We start from the raw sequence: 9,514 nt of genomic DNA, 5'->3' as shown, positions 1-9,514 counted from the left end.
GTTGCCTCTTCAGGTTCAAGAGGCACGTGGAACACCAAATAAACAGGGCCAGAAGAGAATTCTCCACATCATGTAATAGGCAAAACACTAAACGTGCAGATCAAAGACAGGATTTTGAAAGCTGCAAGAAAGACTAAGTCACATACAAAGGCAGACCTATAAGAATAACAACTGATTTTTCAATAGAGTTGTTTTAAAAGCCTTGGGCCAATATACTACATGCTCTCAAAGCCTACAGATGTGAGCCTAGACCACTACACCCAGAAAAACAATCTGTAATAATCTAAGGAGAAAGAAAAACTTCCTATAATAGAACAGGTTAAAGGAATTAGAAACCATCAAGCCAGCCTACAGAGGATACTGGAAAGGCTATTGGAGACTGAACAAAGGAGAAGCATGCCCAAGGGTGACAGTGAAACAAAACAATGTTGTCAGTAATCAAACAGCACAGGACTAAAATACCATAAAATCAACAAGATGACAGGAACCAATACACATCTCTAACAATAACTCTAACAACCACACCTTCCCAATCAAAGATCACAGATAGCAGACTAGATGAGAAAAATTAGCATCTAGTATATTCCTGCCTCCAAGAAACACTTGGCACCAAAGACAGAAACTACCTTCGAACAAAATGTGGGGCAAACATTCTGACTGAATGAAACCAGAAAACAAGCAGGAGTTGTGATTCTGACATCCAACAAAATAGACTTCAAATTAAAATTAATCAGGAGAGATAAAAATAAAAGGTCACTTTGTACTGATCAAGGGAACAATCCACCGAGAGGCCATGACAACCCTAAACATATATGCACCAAACTTGGTGTTCCCAAATTCATAAAACAAATGCTACTAGACACAATGCAAGACATCAGCACCAACACAGCAACAGTAGCTGACTTCAACACCCCACTTTCACCCATGGACACATTGTATAGATAAAAAATTTGCAGAAATAATAGAGCTAAATGATATCATACATCAATGGACCTAACATACGTATAGAAAATTATACCTAAGTACTGGAGAGTACATTCTTCTCAGAAACCCATACAACTTTCACTAAAATAGACCACTTATGTCTCAATAAATATAGGAAAATTAAAATAACTCCAGGTATTTTATCTGATCACTGGAATATTATCAACAGCAATAGAAATTTCAGAACATATATTGTTTATGGAGATTGAATACAGTACTGAATGAAACGAGTGGATAATAAAAGAAATTTAAAAAAAAGAAAACTTAAAAATTTCTATAATTGGCCGGGCAGTGGTGATGCATGCCTTTAATCCCAGCACTTAGGAGGCAGAGGCAGGCAGATTTCTGAGTTCAAGGCCAGCCTGGTCTACAGAGTGAGTTCCATGACAGCCAGGACTATACAGAAGAATCCTGTCTGGAAACCCTGCCCCCCCACCCAAAAAAAGAAAATTCTAGAATTGAATAAAAATTAAAGCACAAACCTGCCAAACTCCATGGGATATAATAAAGGCAGCCCTAAGAGGAAAGTTTACATTTCCTTTTTTTTTAATTGAACACAGATTCTAAGCATTCATTTTAATAAATACAGCATTGGACAAGGGTACAAGAATGAATGGCTTGGGAGTTAGACAAATACACACATACAGGTAGAAGGACTTGATGAATACTAAACTCTCTAAGGGGAACCCTACCTAGAGAATACTCATGTAAACACTGATCTAAAACAAATGCTTACATAGATACACATTGATAAAATGCTTTCAACCAAAGGTAAGGGCAGGTATCTTTCAACCAGTGTTGAAGACAGCTTTGAAATGAGTCTGGGTGTCTTTGGGAAATGCCACAGCCCCACAACTAGCACAGACCCAACACATTAGGATCTGGCTCTGCTGTGGGAATCATGTTAAGAGTGTTTGTTTGTTTGTTTGTTTGTTTGTTTGTTTTTAACACATCTAGCACACAAACATGAGTGTGTTCAGCAAGTCTCAATGGCATGTTGGGTTGATTTTCCAGTTGCAATGGAACTGGCTCTGTGACCTCATGAATAAATGAAAGCATGCACAGCAAAACGGGTGCCATCTTTATTCACTTCTTCCTAAAATAAGGTAACATTCACTTTGGGGAAGTGGCAGGTTGCAGCATTTTCTCTGTCTAATCACAGTAGGGCAGTGACAGGTCTGTGATTGGACAGGAATAGAGAGGTGGAGCTAAAAGTTTAGGAGGGAGAGAGGTTGGGGAGCGAAGAAGAAGGAGGAGAAATCATCATGGAGGCAGGTGAACAGGAAGACCATCCAGATCCCATGTTAAACAGCCCGTTTTAAACAGCCACAGGGAGTTAAGGTTTTCTTCACAAGGTTAGAATAATTGGGTTGGGTTAAAGCATTATCTTTATCATTTGGCTCTGAAATTATTGTATTGGCATCTTGTAATTTGTAATCTTATTGATATATAAACCTGATTGGATAATTAGGCCTTAAGAGTCATGTTTCTACTGGGCAACTAGGTGCTAGATGACTAGTGCCTAGTGTGTGAAGCATTGTATGTAAGCGATGGTGGGGTGTGTGTGGGGGGGTGTGGAGCATTGTATGTAAGCGAGATGATCTCCCAAGCTGAGAGAAAAAAGCAGGAGCCTACCAGGGCATAGTGATGTGGCCAGCCAGTACCAGTGGTGACTACTGCAGCGGCACTAGAAAAGAACGTGGTGGGGGCAGGGGGAGGAGAGATTGCAGGGTGATACTTCTTAATATTTCCTGCAACAGTGGCAGAAAACCAACCACAAAATCAAATGGCATTTGCTTCCAAAATGTAATTGCCACTACTGGGCAGAATGTATCTCCCTTGCTGTCATGGGCCTGGATGTTCTACAGTAACTGTTGCTACCTACAGAACTGCTGGGAGTTTGCTTAATGATTAACAGAGTCTCAGTCTGAATTGTAACAAACAAAATAAAGAGAAAGGAGCTGCACTGATAACTACTACTGTCTTCTTAGCATGGCTAATGCTCCCTTCCCTGTGCATCCTGTGTGAGCTTCAGATGGTTTCTTCAGAGCAGTCAAGGATCAGGGACTGAGGGACAATCAACAATGGACATATCTTGTTCTTGGGTTTCCATGATAACTCTGTCCTGCACCTTGGAGATGTCCAATAGAGGTTTTGCGATGTTTACTCAAGTCATTGGCTTTCTTCAAAAATGTGTCACACATATCTTTGGCGTTTTCAAGCTTGGTTTCATGGTCCTCTATAGCCATCTGTAAAATCTTCATTTGTTGCAGAGTTATAAAACTGAAGTGTTCTTCTTGGCTCCTTGTGCTGCACACCTCATCCAACCACTTATGGTACAGGGACCCAAACCTTTCACAGTATACAGACTTAAGCTCCTGCCTTGACTTCTGCTGAGCTTTCAAAATACCCTGGAGGTTTTCATTGAGGCTTCTGAAAGAGGTATTTATATCTTTTTCAAACTGCTTTTCCATAAGAAACCAGGTAACATCACCCTTGAAATCCTGCATCCTCTTCTGAACACATTCCCTGGCCTCTTGCACATCTGATCCTGAGGAATGGCTGCCCATCTTACTGGTACCAACTGCTGGATTGTCCACAGGGTTGACTGCATCTGGGTTCCTGGAGTCATCTGATGGGAGGGTCATAAGAAGCTAACCTCAGGCGCTTGGCACTTTTCTTCATGGCCTTCTATTTCTTGTTTGACATAGCTGGAACCTTCCTGGGTCAGACAGCACTCCTTGTCTCTCAGGTAGGAAAAACTTCCCCAAGGCAGTCTCTGTCAACAGTGGTAACAGCCAGTGAGAAGTCACTTGCAGAAGTGTACTACTGAGGGTCCCTGATATCTTGCCATCCTAGGGAAATACACCTCCTACAATCCTCCAACCCCCCTGTTACCCTACAGAGTGGGTACCAAAGTTTACATTTCTTTCTTTTTTTTTTTTTTTTTTTTTTTTTTTTTTTTTTTTTTTGGTTTTTCAAGACAGGATTTCTCTGTGTAGCTCTGGCTGTTCTGGAACTCACTCTGTAGACCAGGCTGGCCTCGAATTCAGAAATCCACCTGTCTCTGCCTCCTAAGTGCTGGGATTAAAGGCGTGCACCACCACTGCCCGACCAAAGTTTACATTTCTAAGTGTCCACATCATAAATCCAAACAAATGAGTTGATGATGTGCCTTAAGACCTTGGACAAACAAAAACTTCCAAACACCCAAAAGTAGACAAATAGAACTAATCAAGATCAGACCAAAAATTTAAGAAATAGAAATATAAAAAAAGGAGAAGAATCAACGGAATGTAGTTAGTTCTTTGAAAAGATTAATATGACTGACAAACCTTTACCAAGATTACCCGAAGAGAAAGAAAACAAAAGTTTGAAAAATTACAAATGAAAAAAGATGCTTCACAACAGACACCAGTGAAATCAAAAGGACTGAAAGAAAATACTTCAAAAATCTATATTCTAATAAATTAGAAAACCTAAAAGAAATGGATTTTTAAAATTTATTTTATATGTATGAGTGTTTTGCATATATGTATGTGCACCAAATGTGCGCTAGTGTCTGGAGGCCAGGAGAGGGTGTTGGATCCTCTCAACCTGGAGTTACAGATGTTATCAGCTGCATGTGGTTGCTGGGAACTCAACCTAGGTCTTCTGCAAGTGCAGTAAGTGCTCCTAACTGGTGAGACCATGGGTGAGTTTCTTAATGCAGGTTAAGCAAAAAGTGATTAAATTTTGAAAACAGGTTAATCACAGCAGCAAGACTGAAACAACAATAAGAAGTCTCCCAACTAAGAAGACGCCAAGGAGCTGATGGACTCCCTACAACATTTTACCAAGCCTTTAAAGAACTAAAATAGATGCTTCTCAAATCAAGAGAGAGAGAGAGAGAGAGAGAGAGAGAGAGAGAGAGAGAGAGGGAGGGAGGGAATGGTAATCTAGCTGATGAACATAGATGCAGAAAATCTCAATTAAATGCTTGAAAACCAAATTCGAGAACATATCAAGTCACCTGCATCCCAAGAATACAGAGATGGTTCAAGATGTATAAAACCATAAATGGACTCAAGGACAGAAACCACATAAAAATCTCACTAGGTGAAGAAAAGGCGTTTGATAAAATCTAACATCCTTTGATAATATAGTCTTGGAGAGACTAAGGATGAAGGGAATACATCTCAACATAACAAAGTCAATACAGCAAAGCCATGCCTAGGAGCCTATCAAACAGAGAAAACCTCATACCATTTCCACTAAAACTGGGAACAAGGCAAAAACACACTCTCTCAATGTCTGTTCAATATAGTACTTGAAATATCAGCTGCAGCAACTAGACCAGAGTAAATAAAAGGGGTTACCATATGACCCAGAAATCTCATCTCTCTCTATCTGTGGGAAAAAATAAAACCTGTGTTTATATAAAAACCTCATAGGCATGCTTACATTATTAATGCAATATAAACATCTATTAATGATTTGCTTTTTAAAAAACTGGAAACAAAACCAGCAGATAAATGAATAAACTGTGGTACAACTATACAGTAAAATATCATTAAACTATTAATTTTATATCTGTCTGCTACCTATCTATCTGTCTCATTTTTTCATGAAACTTTAGTCCTTTAGTCAACCTAGAAGAACGAAAGTTATGGTCTAACAATTTCTAAGAGTCTGAAATAGGGCCAACAAGGTATAAAGGCATGTGCTGCCAAGCCTGATGACTCAAGTACATTTACCAAGATCCACACGATAGAGAGACTGACTCTCTCAACTAGTCTTATGATTTCAACATGTGGCTGGTTCTCTCTTTCTCTCTCTCTCCCCCTCCCTCCCTCCCTAAAATGTAATAATATTAAATATCTGAAATAAAAACCCTACAGGAAAAGAAAGATATTAAAAATAGATGCTCAAAATCGGGAACACATTCTCCTAGGCTGAGAAAAGGATGAAGGTTTCATGAAAGATGAGGCATTTAAAAATGTATGTTAGAGGTTCCGCCTGTAATACTTGTTCATGATCTATCTTCTCTGATAGGCTATGTGAGGTGAGGGCTGAAGTAATGTCCGACTTATTCACCTCTGCATAAGCAGTATCTAAAGAAGTACAAGATTGATTGACCTATTGCATATTATATCAATAGTCAGAGATACAGTAACAGAGAGCTGTAGGGAAAGTGAAAAAAACGAGAAGAACCACCCCAGGTTTCCATTCCCCACCTTTTCTAAAGCTTTCCTATCCCTTCACGGTCCGTTAAAGTCATAACTTGTCCTCCTGACTTTTCACATGTACTGCATGAATTTTCCTCAGGGAGACTTAACAAGGCCTTACTTACCCCAGGTAGGCCGCCCATGACAGACCAATATATGATAACAAGGAAGCCCAATGAGTTTTGGAGCTTATTTGGAGAGCCTGGGTGAGAGGTTACTCACAGGACCATAGGTGATCCCCTCAAAAGCCTCACTCCCCAAAAATCTTACCCCAGCATGAATGATAACTTCACCATAGCTACAAAACCTCTGCTTAACCAACCTTCCACCTTCTCTATACTGTAGCCGGTGCAGGAGGGGACGGCAGGAGCTCAGAGGAAGCCTGATGACCCTCCTGCCCTAGTTAGGGTGGGTTCTATTACCGTGATAAACACCACGACCAAAGCAACTTGAGTAGAAAAGGGTTTATTTCATCTTTTACTTCCTGGTAACAGCCGATCACTGAGAGCAAGCGAGGCGAGAGCTCAAGGCAGGCACCTAGAGGCACAAACTGGACCAGCGATCATGGAGGAATGCTGCTTGCCGCCTTTCTCTCCCTAGCTTGCTCAGCTTGCTTCCTTATACCACCCAGGACCATCACTCCCAAGTGATCTAGACCCTCCCACATCAATCATTAATCAAGAAAATGCCCGGCAGAACTGCCTACATCCCCACCATTCAACATAAATGAAGAAAAGCCGAAATGTAGGTTTTAAAATTTAGTTAAGAAATCCTCCCTTATTTATCTTTTAGAAACCCACGTCATTTTCTTGGATTTGAGATGAAAATGTAAAATTCCATGTATTTTCACGATGTACCAATAAAAGGTGCATTGCTTAGGTCTATCTCCATGACGCTTTCTGAGGTCAAGTCCCCACTGCTCACATCCACTAAGGGTCTTTGGATCATGGCCACATCTGGAAGAATAGCCGAGAAGGGCCAATTTAGAGTGGTCATATTTGCAGAGAGATGCCACAGGTAGCAGGGAGGTGAGCAGAGTGCTACTGAGCTTACCGTATAAGGACTCAACTAAGATCACACTTCAGCTGCCCTTCAGCTTAATCTGGTGGATCTTGATTGGAAAGGACAATAAAATAAGGACTGTATGTATATAAAATACTAGATAACTGTGAATGCCATCTAAAAGAAATGGGGAACATAGTTTAATTTTTGGAGAATGAAACAATATTCCAGGTCCGTTGTAATATATATGGTGCTATCTTTAATATTGTTATTTTGAAAACTATTTAAAGGAAAGGAATCCTCCTTTCCCTGTCTTCTTGTGGTTCTGGAGGTCAAAGCCAGGCCCATGCACACTAAGCGAGCACTCAGTCACTGAGCTGCAGCCACAGTCCTGGAGTGCCTGTGTTAAAGTCCACACTGACTTTGATTACAAATAAAGGCAGCTTATAAGAATTAAGGCTATCTGTTCTTGATTCCCTTAGACAGAATAGCTACAGTTATCAAATACGGATGGGCCAAGCAGGACAAAGTCTGTTCCATTAGACTAGGCAACTGTTACTAGTTCCTGGTCCTTAAATTCTCTCCCTGCAAGGATCCTTATCACTTATTTCCTTCAAATCAGTGCATTCATTTACTTTATTTTCCTCAAGCATGATGCAGTTCCTTTGCTTTCTTTTCCTTAGAATGAATGTATATATATGTATATATACATATATACACATACATATATGTATATACATACACACATATATATACATATATGTATGTGTATATATATATATGTATATATATACATACATACAGTCATAAGGAATAGCAAGTCAGCACTTTTTTTTTTCCAAGACAGGGTTTCTCTGTGTAGCCCTGGCTGTCCTGGAACTCACTCTGTAAACCAGGCTGGCCTTGAACTCAGAAATCCGCCTGCCTCTGCCTCCCAAGTGCTGGGATCATAGGCGTGCGCCGCCACCGCCCAGCAAGTCAGCACTGTTTTAAAAGGAGAAGACTTGGTATTCATTTTAGCTATTTTCCATCCAGACAAAGCACATAGTTTCACCAAAGGCACCTTGTTAGTAGTCATAAAGAGCTTAACAGAGTTGAAAACTCCCCCCTTCTAATATGCACTCCCCCTAGTGGCCAAAATCAGAAATACAGTTCTATTTTCCTGGATTATACCCAAGATAGGGTTAAATATAGCATATCAAGTTTCTGCTGTATATTTAACCTACACAAAAATAGATTTAAGAGAAGACCACTAACTTAAAAAAAACTTGTATATGCCAATATATAGTAGAAAAACAGGTAGTGATTAAATATTACCTTCTTAAGATAGTATCTAAAACCTAACAAATTAGTTTGAAAATATCAGAATTGTGGAATGTTACAAGTTCGAAGAAAAAGAAAATTTGACTGAGATGGAACTAAGATAGTGAGCCCCTACCCCAGCCGCCACAGCTCCAGCAGAGCAGAGATGTTTTGTGAGACAGGTCCTGCTCCAGTTCTCCGTGGTCTTTTTCTTGAGTCTCTATGTTTGTGAGACAATACTTCTTGAGACACATTATCTGATTATAAAACCCCTATACTACTTTAGACAAATGTAGCAACTTTGCTATATGTTTTTAGCACCATATACAGTTTTCTGTAACTCAATATGAGGTCACATGAGATATATGGCCACAGATGTTGAACTTGAAGCACTGGACCATAAACAAAATAATGTTATATTCCACTACTTTTAATGAGACATCTGTCTGAAGAGTTCAAACAGTAAGGTAATGCAGCCATCTTACATGTATGTAAATTAATGGGCCAAACTCCACATAACATTTAAGCTATGCGCTTGCATACAGTAGGCAACAGGACAGTACCTGCCAGGTGGTGCTCAGATTTGCAAGCTGAGACTGGCCAAGGACTCTGTTACTCACACACAGTTTTTAATTACTTGCTGTCATTTTTCATGTCACATACTGCCTCCTTAACTGCTACACGTGCTTAATTTTAACTGTTCCAGTGTACCCTCTGTGCAAAGCAACCCACAAACATGCCAGCGGGAAATGTGCTGTTGGGACAAAATATCCCTGCAATTTCCAACAGGTTTTAGCTTCCTATCACACAAAACAGGTTTCTTCAATTCCACTTTATCTTTTAGTAATTAGATCCTTAAATAGGTGGTTTTGTATTTATACTGTCTTTTAGTTTTCTTATAAGACAAACCAAAAGTTTGAAGAAGTCATTGAATATTATTTTTAAGAATCCTATCTATAGTTTTTTTTTCATTAAAAAACAAAGAAGTACTTATATTTCCCACTCAATTAACAAGACAG

At 39.6% G+C, this 9,514-nt stretch overlaps 1 pseudogene; it reads right to left on the bottom strand.

Moving 5' to 3' along the window:
- Positions 1–3,042: 3,042 nt before the first annotated feature.
- On the bottom strand, positions 3,043–3,811 carry LOC116095458 (annotated as a pseudogene).
- Between the last annotated feature and the right edge of the window lie 5,703 nt (positions 3,812–9,514).

This window comes from Mastomys coucha, unplaced genomic scaffold (assembly GCF_008632895.1).
Source record: "Mastomys coucha isolate ucsf_1 unplaced genomic scaffold, UCSF_Mcou_1 pScaffold18, whole genome shotgun sequence".
NCBI classification, from domain to species: Eukaryota; Metazoa; Chordata; class Mammalia; order Rodentia; family Muridae; genus Mastomys; species Mastomys coucha.
Note: the sequence above shows the minus strand (reverse complement) of the source record. Positions and strands in the feature narration are given on the sequence as shown.